This window comes from Lissotriton helveticus, chromosome 5_1, assembly GCF_964261635.1.
Source record: "Lissotriton helveticus chromosome 5_1, aLisHel1.1, whole genome shotgun sequence".
Classification (NCBI taxonomy): domain Eukaryota; kingdom Metazoa; phylum Chordata; class Amphibia; order Caudata; family Salamandridae; genus Lissotriton; species Lissotriton helveticus.
In genome coordinates, this window is record NC_136065.1 from 415,075,720 (window position 1) to 415,097,176 (window position 21,457).

A 21,457-nucleotide genomic window follows, 5' to 3' on the forward strand; every position below is an offset into this window, starting at 1 on the left:
AATATCACGAGTGCATACTGCATCATCATTGCCAAGCAGGAGCCATTGAAGAAGGGATAGACTCCTGAAACCTCTCTGGCTGTACACGAACAGATGGTGACTGTTCTCTCTGCGTCTCCTGTTGCAGCTGCTCCTTAAAGAAATGGATCCAAATTTTACCATTCTTGTGGCTTCTTCCACTGAGGGCAAAACTCTTTGTTTGAATATTTTGCGGCTGAGCCCAGTCGCGGAAGCAAAGCCCGCCGCTTGCTGCGGACCCGTGATTGCGCCCAACGGTGCGATCAGTACACGGGGGAGTGGTGTCCAGAAGCAGCTGACCACAGACAAGAGGACACCCAGAGTCACAGGCTCACCAGCCCACATGGGTTTTAATCGTAATTTTATTAACTGCCACAATGATGAACTCACACGAGGAACATGGTGTATGCACTACAGGACCCAGAAGGCCATTTCATCTGACCACGCCCTTGAAGGCAGGCTTTAATATCACCAGTGCATACTGCATCATCATTGCCAAGCAGGAGCCATTGAAGAAGGGATAGACTCCCGAAACCGGTCTGGCTGTACACGAACAGATGGTGACTGTTCTCTCTGCGTCTCCTGTTGCAGCTGCTCCTTAAAGATATGGATCCAAATTTGACCATTCTTGTGGCTTCTTCCACTGAGGGCAAAACTCTTTGTTTGAATATTTTGCGGCTGAGCCCAGTCGCGGAAGCAAAGCCCGCCGCTTGCTGCGGCCCCGTGATTGCGCCCAACGGTGCGATCAGTACACGGGGGAGTGGTGTCCAGAAGCAGCTGACCACAGACAAGAGGACACCCAGAGTCACAGGCTCACCAGCCCACATGGGTTTTAATCGTAATTTTATTAACTGCCACAATGATGAACTCACACGAGGAACAAGGGCCCAGATGTAGGTAAAATAGATTTACCGATTTTAAATTACCGAATCATACCGATTCGGTAATTAAAAATCGGTAAATCTAAGGGGTTGAGATGTAGGAACATCCAGATGTTCCTGCTACCGAATCGGTAAAAATCGGTATTTACCGATTCGGTAAATACCGACCGGTAATGGCCCATTCATTCCTATGGGCTTTGAAGCCCATAGGAATGAATGGGGCATTACCGGTCGGTATTTACCGAATCGGTAAATACCGATTTTGACAAGGGTGCAGGGGGTGTCACTTTGACACCCTCTAGCACCCCCAAAAAAGATTTGGGGGCCATGTTGCAGGCATACCTGCCCTAAGGGCAGGTCTGCCTGTCATATGGCACAGGTGTGCATGCACACATGTGCATGCACACCGGAATCGTTTTTTTACCATGAAGTTGGATTTCATGGTAAAATACCGATTCTGTAAGGCTTGTGGGACTCAGAAGAGTCCCACCTACATCACAATAATACCGAATAGGTATAAATACCGAATCGGTATTTTACAGATTCGGTAAATTTACCGATCGGTAAATTTACCGAATCTGTAAAATAATGTGTCCCTACATACCGATTACTGAATACCGGTCGGAAACAGCCGAAAATACCGATTTTCGGCCGTTACCGACCGACCTACATCGGGCCCATGGTGTATGCACTACAGGACCCAGAAGGCCATTTCATCTGACCACGCCCTTGAAGGCAGGCTTTAATATCACGAGTGCATACTGCATCATCATTGCCAAGCAGGAGCCTTTGAAGAAGGGATAGACTCCCGAAACCGGTCTGGCTGTACACAGATGGTGACTGTTCTCTCTGCGTCTCCTGTTGCAGCTGCTCCTTAAAGAAATGGATCCAAATTTTACCATTCTTGTGGCTTCTTCCACTGAGGGCAAAACTCTTTGTTTGAATATTTTGCGGCTGAGCCCAGTCGCGGAAGCAAAGCCCGCCGCTTGCTGCGGACCCGTGAATGCGCCCAACGGTGCGATCAGTACACGGGGGAGTGGTGTCCAGAAGCAGCTGACCACAGACAAGAGGACACCCAGAGTCACAGGCTCACCAGCCCACATGGGTTTTAATCTTAATTTTATTAACTGCCACAATGATGAACTCACACGAGGAACATGGTGTATGCACTACAGGACCCAGAAGGCCATTTCATCTGACCACGCCCTTGAAGGCAGGCTTTAATATCACGAGTGCATACTGCATCATCATTGCCAAGCAGGAGCCATTGAAGAAGGGATAGACTCCCGAAACCGGTCTGGCTGTACACGAACAGATGGTGACTGTTCTCTCTGCGTCTCCTGTTGCAGCTGCTCCTTAAAGAAATGGATCCAAATTTTACCATTCTTGTGGCTTCTTCCACTGAGGGCAAAACTCTTTGTTTGAATATTTTGCGGCTGAGCCCAGTCGCGGAAGCAAAGCCCGCCGCTTGCTGCGGACCCGTGAATGCGCCCAACGGTGCGATCAGTACACGGGGGAGTGGTGTCCAGAAGCAGCTGACCACAGACAAGAGGACACCCAGAGTCACAGGCTCACCAGCCCACATGGGTTTTAATCGTAATTTTATTAACTGCCACAATGATGAACTCACACGAGGAACATGGTGTATGCACTACAGGACCCAGAAGGCCATTTCATCTGACCACGCCCTTGAAGGCAGGCTTTAATATCACGAGTGCATACTGCATCATCATTGCCAAGCAGGAGCCATTGAAGAAGGGATAGACTCCCGAAACCGGTCTGGCTGTACACGAACAGATGGTGACTGTTCTCTCTGCGTCTCCTGTTGCAGCTGCTCCTTAAAGAAATGGATCCAAATTTTACCATTCTTGTGGCTTCTTCCACTGAGGGCAAAACTCTTTGTTTGAATATTTTGCGGCTGAGCCCAGTCGCGGAAGCAAAGCCCGCCGCTTGCTGCGGACCCGTGATTGCGCCCAACGGTGCGATCAGTACACGGGGGAGTGGTGTCCAGAAGCAGCTGACCACAGACAAGAGGACACCCAGAGTCACAGGCTCACCAGCCCACATGGGTTTTAATCGTAATTTTATTAACTGCCGCAATGATGAACTCACAGGAGGAACATGGTGTATGCACTACAGGACCCAGAAGGCCATTTCATCTGACCACGCCCTTGAAGGCAGGCTTTAATATCACGAGTGCATACTGCATCATCATTGCCAAGCAGGAGCCATTGAAGAAGGGATAGACTCCTGAAACCTCTCTGGCTGTACACGAACAGATGGTGACTGTTCTCTCTGCCTCTCCTGTTGCAGCTGCTCCTTAAAGAAATGGATCCAAATTTTACCATTCTTGTGGCTTCTTCCACTGAGGGCAAAACTCTTTGTTTGAATATTTTGCGGCTGAGCCCAGTCGCGGAGGCAAAGCCCGCCGCTTGCTGCGGACCCGTGATTGCGCCCAACGGTGCGATCAGTACACGGGGGAGTGGTGTCCAGAAGCAGCTGACCACAGACAAGAGGACACCCAGAGTCACAGGCTCACCAGCCCACATGGGTTTTAATCGTAATTTTATTAACTGCCACAATGATGAACTCACACGAGGAACATGGTGTATGCACTACAGGACCCAGAAGGCCATTTCATCTGACCACGCCCTTGAAGGCAGGCTTTAATATCACGAGTGCATACTGCATCATCATTGCCAAGCAGGAGCCATTGAAGAAGGGATAGACTCCCGAAACCGGTCTGGCTGTACACGAACAGATACTGTTCTCTCTGCGTCTCCTGTTGCAGCTGCTCCTTAAAGAAATGGATCCAAATTTTACCATTCTTGTGGCTTCTTCCACTGAGGGCAAAACTCTTTGTTTGAATATTTTGCGGCTGAGCCCAGTCGCGGAAGCAAAGCCCGCCGCTTGCTGCGGACCCGTGATTGCGCCCAACGGTGTGATCAGTACACGGGGGAGTGGTGTCCAGAAGCAGCTGACCACAGACAAGAGGACACCCAGAGTCACAGGCTCACCAGCCCACATGGGTTTTAATCGTAATTTTATTAACTGCCACAATGATGAACTCACACGAGGAACATGGTGTATGCACTACAGGACCCAGAAGGCCATTTCATCTGACCACGCCCTTGAAGGCAGGCTTTAATATCACGAGTGCATACTGCATCATCATTGCCAAGCAGGAGCCATTGAAGAAGGGATAGACTCCCGAAACCGGTCTGGCTGTACACGAACAGACGGTGACTGTTCTCTCTGCGTCTCCTGTTGCAGTTGCCCAGTCGCGGAAGCAAAGCCCGCCGCTTGCTGCGGACCCGTGATTGCGCCCAACGGTGCGATCAGTACACGGGGGAGTGGTGTCCAGAAGCAGCTGACCACAGACAAGAGGACACCCAGAGTCACAGGCTCACCAGCCCACATGGGTTTTAATCGTAATTTTATTAACTGCCACAATGATGAACTCACACGAGGAACATGGTGTATGCACTACAGGACCCAGAAGGCCATTTCATCTGACCACGCCCTTGAAGGCAGGCTTTAATATCACGAGTGCATACTGCATCATCATTGCCAAGCAGGAGCCATTGAAGAAGGGATAGACTCCCGAAACCGGTCTGGCTGTACACGAACAGATGGTGACTGTTCTCTCTGCGTCTCCTGTTGCAGCTGCTCCTTAAAGAAATGGATCCAAATTTTACCATTCTTGTGGCTTCTTCCACTGAGGGCAAAACTCTTTGTTTGAATATTTTGCGACTGAGCCCAGTCGCGGAAGCAAAGCCCGCCGCTTGCTGCGGACCCATGATTGCGCCCAACGGTGCGATCAGTACACGGGGGAGTGGTGTCCAGAAGCAGCTGACCACAGACAAGAGGACACCCAGAGTCACAGGCTCACCAGCCCACATGGGTTTTAATCGTAATTTTATTAACTGCCACAATGATGAACTCACACGAGGAACATGGTGTATGCACTACAGGACCCAGAAGGCCATTTCATCTGACCACGCCCTTGAAGGCAGGCTTTAATATCACGAGTGCATACTGCATCATCATTGCCAAGCAGGAGCCATTGAAGAAAGGATAGACTCCCGAAACCGGTCTGGCTGTACACGGACAGATGGTGACTGTTCTCTCTGCGTCTCCTGTTGCAGCTGCTCCTTAAAGAAATGGATCCAAATTTTATCATTCTTGTGGCTTCTTCCACTGAGGGCAAAACTCTTTGTTTGAATATTTTGCGGCTGAGCCCAGTCGCGGAAGCAAAGCCCGCCGCTTGCTGCGGACCCGTGATTGCGCCCAACGGTGCGATCAGTACACGGGGGAGTGGTGTCCAGAAGCAGCTGACCACAGACAAGAGGACACCCAGAGTCACAGGCTCACCAGCCCACATGGGTTTTAATCGTAATTTTATTAACTGCCACAATGATGAACTCACACGAGGAACATGGTGTATGCACTACAGGACCCAGAAGGCCATTTCATCTGACCACGCCCTTGAAGGCAGGCTTTATTATCACGAGTGCATACTGCATCATCATTGCCAAGCAGGAGCCATTGAAGAAGGGATAGACTCCCGAAACCGGTCTGGCTGTACACGAACAGATGGTGACTGTTCTCTCTGCGTCTCCTGTTGCAGCTGCTCCTTAAAGAAATGGATCCAAATTTTACCATTCTTGTGGCTTCTTCCACTGAGGGCAAAACTCTTTGTTTGAATATTTTGCGGCTGAGCCCAGTCGCGGAAGCAAAGCCCGCCGCTTGCTGCGGACCCGTGATTGCGCCCAACGGTGCGATCAGTACACGGGGGAGTGGTGTCCAGAAGCAGCTGACCACAGACAAGAGGACACCCAGAGTCACAGGCTCACCAGCCCACATGGGTTTTAATCGTAATTTTATTAACTGCCACAATGATGAACTCACACGAGGAACATGGTGTATGCACTACAGGACCCAGAAGGCCATTTCATCTGACCATGCCCTTGAAGGCAGGCTTTAATATCACGAGTGCATACTGCATCATCATTGCCAAGCAGGAGCCATTGAAGAAGGGATAGACTCCCGAAACCAGTCTGGCTCTACACGAACAGATGGTGACTGTTCTCTCTGCGTCTCCTGTTGCAGCTGCTCCTTAAAGAAATGGATCCAAATTTTACCATTCTTGTGGCTTCTTCCACTGAGGGCAAAACTCTTTGTTTGAATATTTTGCGGCTGAGCCCAGTCGCGGAAGCAAAGCCCGCCGCTTGCTGCGGACCCGTGATTGCGCCCAACGGTGCGATCAGTACACGGGGGAGTGGTGTCCAGAAGCAGCTGACCACAGACAAGAGGACACCCAGAGTCACAGGCTCACCAGCCCACATGGGTTTTAATCGTAATTTTATTAACTGCCACAATGATGAACTCACACGAGGAACATGGTGTATGCACTACAGGACCCAGAAGGCCATTTCATCTGACCACGCCCTTGAAGGCAGGCTTTAATATCACGAGTGCATACTGCATCATCATTGCCAAGCAGGAGCCATTGAAGAAGGGATAGACTCCCGAAACCGGTCTGGCTGTACACGAACAGATGGTGACTGTTCTCTCTGCGTCTCCTGTTGCAGCTGCTCCTTAAAGAAATGGATCCAAATTTTACCATTCTTGTGGCTTCTTCCACTGAGGGCAAAACTCTTTGTTTGAATATTTTGCGGCTGAGCCCAGTCGCGGAAGCAAAGCCCGCCGCTTGCTGCGGACCCGTGATTGCGCCCAACGGTGCGATCAGTACACGGGGGAGTGGTGTCCAGAAGCAGCTGACCACAGACAAGAGGACACCCAGAGTCACAGGCTCACCAGCCCACATGGGTTTTAATCGTAATTTTATTAACTGCCACAATGATGAACTCACACGAGGAACATGATGTATGCACTACAGGACCCAGAAGGCCATTTCATCTGACCACGCCCTTGAAGGCAGGCTTTAATATCACAAGTGCATACTGCATCATCATTGCCAAGCAGGAGCCATTGAAGAAGGGATAGACTCCCGAAACCGGTCTGGCTGTACACGAACAGATGGTGACTGTTCTCTCTGCGTCTCCTGTTGCAGCTGCTCCTTAAAGAAATGGATCCAAATTTTACCATTCTTGTGGCTTCTTCCACTGAGGGCAAAACTCTTTGTTTGAATATTTTGCGGCTGAGCCCAGTCGCGGAAGCAAAGCCCGCCGCTTGCTGCGGACCCGTGATTGCGCCCAACGGTGCGATCAGTACACGGGGGAGTGGTGTCCAGAAGCAGCTGACCACAGACAAGAGGACACCCAGAGTCACAGGCTCACCAGCCCACATGGGTTTTAATCGTAATTTTATTAACTGCCACAATGATGAACTCACACGAGGAACATGGTGTATGCACTACAGGACCCAGAAGGCCATTTCATCTGACCACGCCCTTGAAGGCAGGCTTTAATATCACGAGTGCATACTGCATCATCATTGCCAAGCAGGAGCCATTGAAGAAGGGATAGACTCCCGAAACCGGTCTGGCTTTACAAGAACAGATGGTGACTGTTCTCTCTGAGTCTCCTGTTGCAGCTGCTCCTTAAAGAAATGGATCCAAATTTTACCATTCTTGTGGCTTCTTCCACTGAGGGCAAAACTCTTTGTTTGAATATTTTGCGGCTGAGCCCAGTCGCGGAAGCAAAGCCCGCCGCTTGCTGCGGTCCCGTGATTGCGCCCAACGGTGCGATCAGTACACGGGGGAGTGGTGTCCAGAAGCAGCTGACCACAGACAAGAGGACACCCAGAGTCACAGGCTCACCAGCCCACATGGGTTTTAATCGTAATTTTATTAACTGCCACAATGATGAACTCACACGAGGAACATGGTGTATGCACTACAGGACCCAGAAGGCCATTTCATCTGACCACGCCCTTGAAGGCAGGCTTTAATATCACGAGTGCATACTGCATCATCATTGCCAAGCAGGAGCCATTGAAGAAGGGATAGACTCCCGAAACCGGTCTGGCTGTACACGAACAGATGGTGATTGTTCTCTCTGCGTCTCCTGTTGCAGCTGCTCCTTAAAGAAATGGATCCAAATTTTACCAGTCTTGTGGCTTCTTCCACTGAGGGCAAAACTCTTTGTTTGAATATATATATATATATATATATATATATATATATATATATATATATATATATATATTCACTGAAAAAACCATAGGTTATAGACCATATATAGTTAGGAATTAGCATTTACAAAACCTTGAAAATTCACTGAAAAAACCATAGGTTATAGACCATATATAGTTAGGAATTAGCATTTAGAAAACCTTATTTTACTCACACAAAACCATTGAAATTCCATATATAGTTAGTTGCACTAACTATATATCGCGCACCCGCAATCCACTGCTGATGATGTCACATATTACATCATTCATGACATGGTCAGTGACATCACTGATGACATCATCTAGTGTCTGTGTGTTTTTGTAAAGTTTAAATACGTTTTACATATTGAAGAATGACTGGATGTATGGAAGACTGAGTGTGTGTGTGGCTGGCTGGGAGGTGTGTGACTGTGCATATCAATGTGTACTTGTATCAGTGATTGTATAAGAGAGTAAGTATGTGTTAGTATATGTGTGAAAAGTATGGTGTTCTGTGTTTAACTATAGATGAGGAAATCGAAGTGTGATTGATTCTTCACAGGACTGACTAGGTGTATGAGTGCATATGATAGTGTTGTAATAATGAGTGACTGTATGTATGAGTGATTGTATGGGTGAATGAGTGAATGTGTGTGTAGACGTAGGAATCAGTGAGTGCGTATGTAGTAACTGGTATTGGTGTGTCATGATGTCATCAGTGATGTCATTTGAGATGTCATCAGTGATGTCATCAGTGATGTCATTTGAGATGTCATCAGTGATGTCATCAGTGATGTCATTTGAGATGTCATCAGTGATGTCATCAGTGATGTCATTTGAGATGTCATCAGTGATGTCATTTGAGATGTCATCAGTGATGTCATCAGTGATGTCATTTGAGATGTCATCAGTGATGTCATCAGTGATGTCACTGACCATGTCATGAATGATGTAATATGTGACATCATCAGCAGTGGATTGCGGGTGCGCGATATATAGTTAGTGCAACTAACTATATATGGAATTTCAATGGTTTTGTGTGAGTAAAATAAGGTTTTCTAAATGCTAATTCCTAACTATATATGGTCTATAACCTATGGTTTTTTCAGTGAATTTTCAAGGTTTTGTAAATGCTAATTCCTAACTATATATGGTCTATAACCTATGGTTTTTTCATTGAATTTCATTGGTTTTTTAACAGCTAATATCTGTAGCTGTAAAATGTATTCTTCTTTAAATCCAAAAATATATTTTATATGTTTATTAATAACTTTTTTTTTTTATATTTTTTTTTCTTCGTTCCCGCTTCGCGAATCGGGAAGCTTCCCGTTAGCTGACCTTGATGCCGCGAAATAGACCGCGAGCCGGTAAACGTTTCTTTACCGCAACTGCCGCGTTAGAAAACATCGTGACGCCTCCGTCCGCATGACGTTTCGCGTTGTCGCGTGATACGTCATATGACGTGCTACGTTAGCGAACTGGTACGCTTACCGAGTCGCAAAGCACAGGTTTCTGGAAGCAAACCGGGAGGCCCTGCAAAGCGCGTAACGTAAACACAGCAGGTCATTTGACTTGGTAATAACACTTTTCATTGGTTCATTTCACTTTTGGTTTCCTAATGATGTAAGACTAGGTCATATAATCTAAAATGAACACTTTTCATTGGTTGAGAACTATTGTTTTTCCCAAATGATGAAAATCCCTCCTTCTTTCCTCACTCTGACTTTCATCATTGTGAGAGAAAGACCCTTTGTTACCAGTGAGCAATGGCTTCTTTAGTAGCTTCAGCTGGTGCTTCCCCACCACCTCCACCACATCCAAGGAAGAGTGGACCACCTGCTCAAGTTATAATTCAGCAAGAAGACGAAGAAGAGGAACAGGAGGAAGAGCATGAAGAGAGGCACTTTTTGCCTGAGGAGCCCAGGACGTCTCACCGGAAAGAAAACTTAATTTGGCAATTTTTTAAAATTCCCAAAGGTCAGAAAAAAGTAAATGCAAGATACGTAACTTGCCTTATATGTCAAGATAGACTGTCCAGAGGGACCGACAAAAAATACAGTTTCGGAAACTACACAATGCATCGCCATATGACTAGGTGGCATCCTAACAACTACAGTGCTGCACAGTTTCGTAACGACCTAGATAATCTCCCTATTATGGCCAGAAGATCTGTTGTACCGGAAGTATCGGGACCAGAGGGCAGGGAGATGGTGCCAAATATACAAACGAGATTTCGTGAAGTAAAACAAGTCTGCGTACATTGCAGTGGATTCATTTGCTACGGAGAAAGTAGCATCACTCTGATCAACAGAGCTATTAACTATCATATGCAAGTTTGTACGAAACGCCCCAAATAATAAATTCTTTTTTTTTTTTTTTTGCTCCTGTTGAGCCCTTTACAATGAATCGTTTTCGTTGCCCCCTCCGAAAAAAAACCCAAAAAAATATAAAACTGTTCAGAAAAATTCAAAAAAAGTAAAAAAATGTTCAGAAAAATAATAAAAAAAATATAAAACAACAAAAACAATAAAAAAAAAGTTCTTTTCAGAACTACCTCCCCGTTATTAAAAAATTGGTACAATATTTGGAACTGTGCCAACCTCTATTTCTCGTAGTTCGCTTCCCAGTTCGCTCGCCGGTACGCGAACCGGAAGCGAACCAAAAATTTTTTTTAAAAAAAAGAACAGTAAGTATAAGGGAAGGAAACAGACACTTATGTTAAAAGAAAGACAGCTATAGGGGAGTAAACTAGAGATACTATTACCCGTAATCCACTGCTGATGATGTCACATATTACATCATTCATGACATGCTCAGTGACATCATCAGCAGAGGATTGCGGGTTTTTTGGCAACGTGCCTTATCCACGGTTTAATAACGCTGCCTTTTGCTTTATATAAGATTTCAAATTGTATGAAATATATACCAATAGGTCGTTATGAACCTTTAGGTAGTGCTTTTCTTCATGAGGTCTGGTCGCTTCCATACACATACAGATGTTTCAAAGATGATCAAGAAGTTTATCTGAATGGAGAGGAATGCACTGAGACGCCAGATCATTCACTAATGTGTAGGCACATACAGTTACACGGTTCATGCAACAAACACCGACCAAATATGGCTTGCGTGTTGCAAGGCACGCCAGTTCCTGCTATCATCCCCACGTTCAAGTTGTTGGAAAATGGTAGTTATTTGATGCTCAATAATGAAGATTGTTCTGGGTTAATTAAAAGTATTCCTTTTATCGTAACAGTAAGTGAACGGGTTATTTGCTGCAGAAATGTTCTATTTCCTCCCACACATGAACATAGGGAGTTTTCAATCTGGCCACAAATACCAACCTTGGGAGCAGATTTCAACGGCATGGCAAGAATAAGAGCTCTTTTGTCTCAGAGAGAGGTGGCCTTGAGTTCGGCCCGTGAAACTTTTGTGCTTCACATAGCGAACACCCGTACAGAGGTGCAGACCCTTTTCAATACTGATTCGCCTTTCCATTTCAGCAAGATGGTTCGGACTATCTTTAACGCGTCCTCCACAAAGGCCCTGGCGCACTTTTTTAAAGTTGTTACCAGTGGTCTCGTGACTTCATTTGAGAAAATCTTTGGAGTCATCCCTGCTTTCTTTCATTCTATTTTTTCCACTGTGCTTGGTGGATTCCCATTTTTACTTGCATTACCAGCGGACGCTCTTGTGCTTTTTTACATTTTTAAATATGGATGTCCCTCCTGTGCAAGCTCCCGCCCTGCAGCTGCTGACGCTGTTCCGCAATCGCATGCTTGAATATTATGGCACAATGCCGTTGGCGATATTAAGCACGGCATATGGATTATCTTTTCGATTCTCCTACTTCACCTGTGTCCAGCCTGTATTTCACTGCCTGACCTGTGATTTCGATTGGGCCATTGATTTGTGTCTCTGCGGACCGGTTTCTCCTGACGTCGACTTTAATCAGCTGATGACTCCTATCATTACTCACGAGTTGGTTTGTCCTGGCGAAAGGATTATGGCTGTGGCATTGATGCATGGACTAATTGGTCCCTGGAATTTACTGGCGGCAACACAGTCTTTCTTGGAACAGAGCTTTCTTGAAAACCCACCGAGCTGTCCTCTGATGGTGATAGAGGATCCGGTGCTGGGAGAGCACGTATGTTCTTTTCCGCTTTTAAATTGGATGGCTGAACTCTTTTCGGATGAAGACGGTGACTTCCTATTGGAGGCTGTTGCAGCTTATTTTGCATACACAGTTATGTCATAGACCTTTTTCATGTTTGATATGCTGAGTACTAGCATTTCATTGACAATTCATTGACTTATTTGTCAAGTTTTTATTATTTAGCTTGCCTATTGGCTTAAGACTCGATAAAGTACTTGGCTGTTTTATTTTTCTTTAGCATTAAATTTTCCTAGTTTTTAATGTTTTACCTTGCGGACCGTCCACATATAAAGTTGCAATCTGCTCTCATGAGATGGCACTTCTATTATCTTATTCAGTTCGTTTCCGGATCATGGGGAGGTGTCATCTAGGTCCTGGATATCTTTACACCGTGTTAAGTTAGCATGGGCTCATTACCGGTTTAAACGCCATTTTTCCTTTTTTGCAACTTCTGCACATGACACTTAGTTGTTGCTTTAGCTTTCAACCTAGTAGTTCATCGTGGTTTACATGAGAATAATATGTTATTGCTCTACTATCTGCTTTGCTTGTTAAACTATATCTGTACAGCCAGTGCTGAAGTTTCAAGAACAACACGATACAGAATTGTTATGAGGTCTGATCTCCACGACATGAGGCGGGTTTTATATTGCTTTGCCGAACACACATACACAACACTTGATGCGGTTCACATGAAGAGAGAGCTGGTGTATGCTGATGTGATTCCTTCAAATCTAAGACACTAAAGTATGGGCACGCCCTAAACCAACACAAAGAGACCTTCTTAGCAAATAATATAATATGTGTATTAGGGAGGGTGAGATATAAGCAGCCGCGGGCCGTGGAGGGAGTTACGGTGGGGCAGGGAGGCGGGGAGGGGGAGGGGCAGGGTGGAGCCCTCTCCACCCTGCCCCTCCCCCTCCCCGCCTCCCTGCCCCACCGTAACTCCCTCCACGGCCCGCGGCTGCTTATAAGTGTTGCTAACTCTTATTCATTTACAGCATGTTAACATACTGTCACCATTCGCTTTTTATGTACTACTAACTATACTGGTAATTTTGCTACTGATAATATGTGTACTTGTATAATCTAAGATACTACGCCTGAGAAGACGGCATTAGTAAATAAACATTTCAAATACACATGTGTTCTTCTTAACTCCATGTTCTGGTTTCTAAGAACTATATAACGACCGAGTGTTCATGAGTTCCACGTATCCTGAGGTACTATAAGTTCATATTCTGGATTGTCTAAACATTGAGAGTTTGTTATATCCAATGTGACACTGTACCTAGCTTGCTAAGCGGATTTTGATTACTAAGGTGAGTTTTGGGGCACCCTAATTCGCCGAGGTTCCAATCCTCTGTGCACAGTTCTCTGTGAGAACAGAAACCCTGCGACAGGGGCACCCCTGAGCCTTGCTGGAGCTTCATCACACTTGCGATACAACTCCAGCAATGCGCCACCTTTACGGCACAGATACGTCACGCATCTGTGCTGTTTTTGCCCCATGATGCGCCGCATTGTAAATGCAGCACACCATAGGTGGCGGAACAGCGGCACAGGATGACTAACACATCCCTGGTGATGCGCCAGTCATCATAAATCTATCCCTATGCTTCTTATCTTGTTAGAGATGAACCGCCATATGTATCATCAAAGTTTTTTGCATTTCCTAAATAGCGAACTTTAAGGAATAAATAGCGATTCTTTACCATTCCTAGTTTGCGATGAGCTATTTGCTAATTACAAATTACCCATTGATTTCCATGGAGCAGGAGGCCCATACGAATGAAGGTGCAATTTGCGATTAGCAATTACCTCATCGCAAATTACGAATTTTTCCGAGGGTGCAGGGGTGTCTCAAGAACACCCTGCTGCACCCCTGAAAAAGAAATTTAGGGGCATATGGCGCACATAAATTTTGAAAACATTCCTTTACCTCAAAAACGATTTTCAACTCATAAATTGAAAACACTGCCCACGGGGAAATGACTTAAAATGTCCTCAAGACACATGAAAGTCTTTTTTTAAAGCCTTTGCAACTTTTTTGGGTCACTTTTAACATGACTATGTAACTCAAACAGTCAAAATCTAAATTTACCATGCACAGGTGGGAGCATATTTACAAGGAATTTGCTCCACGGGGAAAGGTCTTTTAATTTAATATTGGAAAAATAACATCAGAGACACTGAAATGCCTTATAAAGAAGCATACACCATTATGTCCTTGTCATAAATTTTAAAAGCCTTCATTTTCCCCAAAAACGATTTTCAAGTCATAATTTAAAAACACTCCACATGGGGAAATGACTTAAAATGTCCTTAAGACACATGAATGCGTTTTTTGATTGCCTTTGCAGCATGTTTCGGTCACCTTTAACATGCCTATGTAACGCAAACATTCAAAATCTAAATTTGCCATGCACAGGTGGGAGCATATTTACAAGCAATTTGCTCCACAGAGAAACTTCTTACATTGAAATGGGAAAAATAACATCAGAGACTCTCAATTGCCTTATAAAGAAGCATACACCATTATGTCCTTGTCATAAATATTAAAACCATTGCTTTTCCTCAAAAACGATTTACAAGTCATAATTTTGAAAACACTCCACAGCTCCTATGCACATAAAAACCCTGTCAGTACTAATACTTCACATTTTCTCCAATTACAATTTCTCAAAGAAACAAAATCTATTTGTAAAACACTTCAGACAAACCAACATTTGAAAAACACAACTTTCTTCATAATTTTCTCCTTAAAGCACACTATTTTCTATCTAAATTAAAGAAATCTTTTCTCACCTTAGCAAATACTTTGAGTTTCAAAACAGTCTCAGAAACACACCAATTTGTCTTCAGCAGACCAAAAGGTATGCACTCCAGAGTCTGCAGCTATCAAAAGCACAGAAATTCTGTAATTCTTCACACATATCTCTCATGTCACCCAATCAAAACTCTTCCCTCACTTTTTTTCAAATCAAAACCCTTCCCCCCTCTGCCCCCTCTCTGCTTTTTCTGCATAGCAACCACCTCTTGCAAGACCTCTGGTGTTTCCAAGTTCACACAACAATGTTGCAATTGAACTCTGAACTCTGAACTCTCAGTGCTCCTGCATATCCAGTGCATACTTTCATTTAATGATTTTTTCTTCGCCACTCAAAATACATCTTTCAACGAACTCATCCATGCACCCTAACTTTCTGTTTTCAGCAATCAAAATCCACCAATCACTCTTACTGCTTCATTAACACAGAAACTCCTCAGTTTTTTTCATTTTACACTCTCATTTTTTCAACTGCTATTTCATTGCCACACTTCATCTGACTGCAGGAGAACCTTCTCTCGCCATGTTTTCTGTCTGGATTGTTGGACATAGTTACATCTATTGGGCTCAGAGGTACGCTGAAAACAGGAATTTACCTAACCTCAATTTACAAGATGTGGAAATTAAGTGGTTTGGTCACAGAGGATTAAAATGTCACCAATTGATACCATTCGTGAAAACCTTTATGCATTTGCCAAAACCTGACTAATTGTGCACTGTGGAGGTAATGATTTGGGCACTTTGACTGGGGTAGGTCTGGAAATGCTTTTAAAGGACACCTTTGAGCAATTGATGGCACTTTTTCCTCAGACTGCCTTGGTATATTCAAATATATGCCAAAGACAAAAATGGAGGTGGTCGAACCAATTTTGTCCACAAATTGAGAAATCGAGGAAGCATGTAAACAAATCTGTTTCAGCTTACATGAGAGACCATGGAATGGGCTCCCTGTACAACAATAACTTGCGTTACTACATGCAAGATATCTACAGAGGAGATGGAGTTCACTTCTCAGATGAGGGCAACAGAATTTTCACTCTGAATTTAAGACTGTGCATTGGTACCTACTTATAAGTACCTAAATGTACCATAAACCCAAAAGCTCTTCTCAGAGCTACCCTACATCTGATCACTCACAATTATTATTTTACTCTAACTTTTTTCACTAATTTTCAAAAGAAGTACGCTCCCCAGAACGCTTCCTGGTTCGCGAACCGGGCGCACTCCACGCAAAAAAACGAAAAAAACGATTTTTTTTTTTTTTGCCCTGCGAGACCCTTTTAAAGCCTCCACATCAAACCTAGGGGGTCAGGGAGGATCTACTATGCCCCCTTATGGTCATTTGCCCCTTCGCTTTGGCCTCCTCTTGTCTCTCGATCCTACCGAGAGACAAGATGGCGGCCGCTACGGACTGTTTGGAATGTTTACAGACGCCGAAGAACCAATCAGCTTCGCAAAGCTCCGTAACGCGAAAAGTACACGAAGCAGAGCGCTGTTACAGATATATATCTTTTTTTGAACGTTAATTTCTCAAAATCCACTGGAGCACATATATTGAGACCTAGCAAAGGCACATCGGGCTACCAGTCCCTACAATTTTGCCAAGTTTCGTGCAAATCCATTCAGCCGTTCGATTATTATTATTTATTTTTTTTTTGCCCCGCGGGGCCCTTTTAAAACCTCCACATCAAACCTAAAGGGTCAGGGAGGATCTACTATGCCCCCTTATGGTCATTTGCCCCTTCGGTTTGGCCTCCGCTTGTCTCTCGATCCGTACCGAGAGACAAGATGGCGGCCGCTACGGACTGTTTGGAATGTTTACAGACGCCGGAGAACCAATCAGCTTCGCTTCACAAAGCTCCGTACCGCGTAAAGTCCGCGAACCGGAGCGCTGCCCGGTCCGCTGTTACAGATATATATCTTTTTTGGAACGTTAATTTCTCAAAATCCACTGAAGCACATATATTGAGACCTACAAAAGGCACATCGGGCTACCAGTCCCTACAATTTTGCCAAGTTTCGTGCAAATCCATTCAGCCGTTCGGGCTAAAAGTGAGGCCAACCGCCCTATGGAAAACTCAATGTTAAAAACACGTTTTGGGACCCCCCTTTTTTCTCGGCCCCCCCTTGACAAACCCCCCCCAAATTTTCAAGGGCTTCTCAGAAACAAAATGTGCCATTTTCCTGAAAATGTCAGCCAATTCCGTCCACAAACGCCAAAGTTATTAGACATAGAATTTTCAAAAATCCCATAGGGAAAAAATCCTAACTATATATACCTACTGGCGACCGCCAGTAGGTAATATATATATATATATATATATATATATATATATATATATATATATATATATATATATATATATATATATATATATATATATATATATATATATATATATATATATATTCACTGAAAAAACCATAGGTTTCACACCAGTTATAGTTAGGAATTAGCAGTTAAAAAACCTATTAAATTCACTGAAAAAAACATAGGTTTTACACCAGTTATAGTTAGCTGGAAATTTTACTCGCATAAAACCATTGAAATTCCCACGTTATAGTTAGTTGGACTCACTATAACTTGCGCGTGCAATGCACTGCTGATGACGTCACATATTACATCACTCATGACATGGTCAGGGACATCACTCATTCATAGGTTTTCTAATAGCAAATCTCTATAGGTATGAAAAGTAATAATTTTTATAACGAATTTTATATTGTGTAAATATGTTTTTTGTTTTTTTTATTGTTTGCCCCGCCCCGGGGCGCGTACCGGGGAGCGTCCCGAGAGCGCTATTCCCGCGAACAAAAACAACATCATGACGTTTCACGTAGTCGCGTCATGCGTCATATGACGCACTGCGTAAGCGCACCCGGAACCACGCGATCGCATATGATCACGCAACGTCATGAAGCGCTTACGCAACGCGCCCCGGGGCGCGTAGCGTAAGCGCGTCGGGTCATGTGATCTGAAAATAACACTTTTCATTGGTGCAGATCAGTTTTGGTTTCCAAATGATGAAAGCTTGGATCATGTGACTTGAAAATAACACTTTTCATTGGTCCAGAACACTTTTTTTTTCAAATGATGAAAGCCCCCATCTTTTTCCTCACTCTGACTTTCTACTTTGAGAGAGGAAGACCTGTATCTGATTCTGACAATGGCATCATTAGTAGCTGCAGCTGGTGGACCCCCTCCACCACCACAACCACCTAGAAAGGAAGGACCACCATCCCAGTTCCTTGTCCCTGAACAAGAAGAGGATGAGGAGGAAGAACAGGAGGAGGAGGAACAACACAGGCAATTTTTGCCTGAAGAGCCAAGACAGAGTCACATAAAAGTGCATTTTATTTGGGACTTCTTCTCCCACCCTCCTGGGCAGAAGAAAGTGAATGCCCCTAAGGTTAAGTGCCTTATTTGCGGAGATATTCTTTCCAGGGGCAATTCCAAGAAGAAATATTCATTCGGCAACTATACTATGTTGCGCCACATGCAAAGGTGGCATCCTAATAATCTTGCTCAAGCAGAGGTTCGTGCCATGGCGCAAAATCAGAAGAATCCACAGCCCAGCACCTCCTCTGCCAAAGTATCACATGCAGCACCTGAAGGACGGCAAATGGTGCCCAATATTCAAAAAAATTTTGGCAGTCTCAAATTTGTATGTGTCTTCTGTGGCAAGACACTGTGCTATGGGGAACTAAGCGTGATTCTAATAAGCAATGTGGTGGAAAACCATCAATGTAACCAAAAGAAGAATCAATAAATCTTTTTTTTTGCTCCTGTTGAGCCATTTGTAATTCCTTTTTTTGTTGTTCCCCCAAAAAAACACCCAAAAAATTATAAAAGTGTTCAAAAAATCAAAAAAAAAAATGTTCAGAAAAATAATAAAAAAAATATAAAACAACAAAAACATTAAAAAAAAGTTCTTTTCAGAACTACCTCCCATTTTTTAAAAATTACAAATTTTTTTAGCACTCTTGACTTCATTTTTCTCATGGGTTCGCTTCCCGGTGCGCGCACCGGTAAGCGCCCCGTTAGCGCAATCAAAAAAAAAAAAGAAAAAAAAAAACAAGAGAAGGAGAGCATAAGAGAAAGAGAAAGAGAGAGTATTGTTAAGAGACGGACAGCAAGAGGGAGCAACACAGAGGTACTGTGTAATACATAGTAAAACAGTGTAAAAGATATAAGAAAGTGTAAGAGAGAAAATGAAAAAAATATAAGGGTGTGAAACAAAGAAAGAGAGAAGAAGAATACTAAAGCAGAGGCACATGAAGAATGTGAGTGGCTGTAAAGAGTAAAAGGAAAGAGAAAAATGATGTACAAATAAAAGGTAATAACGGAACCAGATTTAAATAACACTGGTGAGGGAGAGAGAGAAAAAAGTAGTGTGCATAACTAAAGAGGGAGAAATATTGAATTTGGGTAACACATGGGGAGTGACAAAGAGAGAGGACAAAGAGAGTAAAGGAAACAGTACCTGAATAGGCTTGAGTAAAACAGCAAAAAAAGATAAGTAATGCAGTGTCTGTGACTTACAGGGAGTCAGTGGGTGTAGGTCGGAGTGTGGGTGTGTAAGGTGTGTCTGTGGGTGTGGTTGTGTGGAGTGTTTTGGTGTGGGTAGAGATGAGGGTGGGTGAAATATGTGTGAGAAGTGTATGAGTGTGGGCTGTATATGTGTTCGATGTATGTGTGTGTATGGAATGTGTGTGTGTGTTCGAGGAGTGTGTGTGGGAGGATTTTTTTGTGTGTATGAGGTGTGTGTGTGGTGTGTGTGTGGGGTGTGTGTTACAGGTGTGTATATGTGTTGGGAGGGGGATGAGGTATATGTGTAGGAGTAAGGTAAATAATTAAGAGAATGAGTGAAGAAGCAAAGGAAGGGAACAGAGGGTAAGTGAAGTAAAGAATAGGGATCAAAAGAAGTTGAATATGATAGGGTAAATAGGGAAAGGGGAGTAAACATGGAGAATAAGAATAAGTGAGAGAAGCAGAGTAAAAACACAGGAGTGAGGTAGATTGAGAAAATGTTAGTGACCTTAAAGCAAAGGGTGATAACAAACTACATTTTTTTAGTCATACTTACCATATAATAAATGTAACTTAAATGTTTTTTTTACTACAGTTGGTATCTGTGAAAGAGAGAAGAAAAAATAAGTTATAATTAGTAAAATATGTATTTTAAATTAAAAGATACAAATGAAGAGGTTAAAAATCATAACACTCTATTTAGAAATAAAGTTAGAGTGAAGAACACAGAAAGGGAAATAAACTAAGGTAGAAGGACAAAAAGTGGGAAAAAGAAATAGAATGAGAGCAAATTACTAAGAGTAAGGCATATAGATTCACTGAGACAGAGGAAGAGAAGAACAGAGAAATGAACTGAAGGGAAGAAATATACTAAAAAATGTGAGTTAGCAAAACTAAATCAGGAAACAGTAGTAAGTAAAAAGATAATGACTGAGACAGAAAACAGTCTAATTAAGGATACATTTAGAAGAATGAGGAATAGAAGATAACTGAGAGTAAGTGAAGAATAGTCATAGAGTGAAAGGATGAAGGGAGAGAGGATAATATACAACGATTGAGGGAAATGGACTGAGGAAGTTAGAAGGCAGACACACTAAGAGAAAAACTGAGCGAGGTGGAGTACAATGAGTGAGGAAATGAGTAAGGGAGCAAAAAAAGGAAAGAGAGGAGAAGACGACTAAAACAGTGGTACTGAGAGAAAATAATTTGGTGATGAAAGTAAAGAGAAGGACATTGAAAGAAAGAAAATCAGGGATAGTAATAGAATCAGAGTAAAAGAAATGGGATGAAGAACGATGAGAGAAGAGCAGTGAAGTTGTTCTAAAAGAAATGATAGAAGGTAGATAAACACAAGTGAACATAAGAAAAGGACAGTGAGGCACTGAGGACATAGAAGTAGTGAACAAAAAATAGAGAGAAGAGGTCAAAAGTAAGGATTAAACAAATATAAGCAAGGAAGAGTGGGTGATTTATAGTGATAGAGTGCGACAATACTGCTGAGTGACTAAAGAGGAATTACTAAAAGAGCAAAGGAGTAAAATACAGAAAAGGGAAGTAAAGCAGAGAGACTGAAAGCTGAAAAGTTATGCAAGGGAGAGAGGGGATGCACACAGTTGAAATGGGAATGAGGGGTTGTCAAAGAAGTGGAGTAAAGGAACGGGGGTTACAGACAGTGAGAGAAAGACATTATAAGTGAGTAAAGAGAGCTGAAAGAGGATGGAAAAAGAAAAGTGAGTGTCAGACAATGGGAATACAATTTAATAAACACAATCCAAAGTATACAATAACTTGTACAACATGTTACAAAGTTTATTTTTGCTGTTCTCAGAATATTTTGAATTTCACTTAAAAGAGTGAGTTCAAATTACTCATCATATGACAGAGAGAAAAAAAAAACACAATCTAAAAGATTGTGTTTTAAAAAA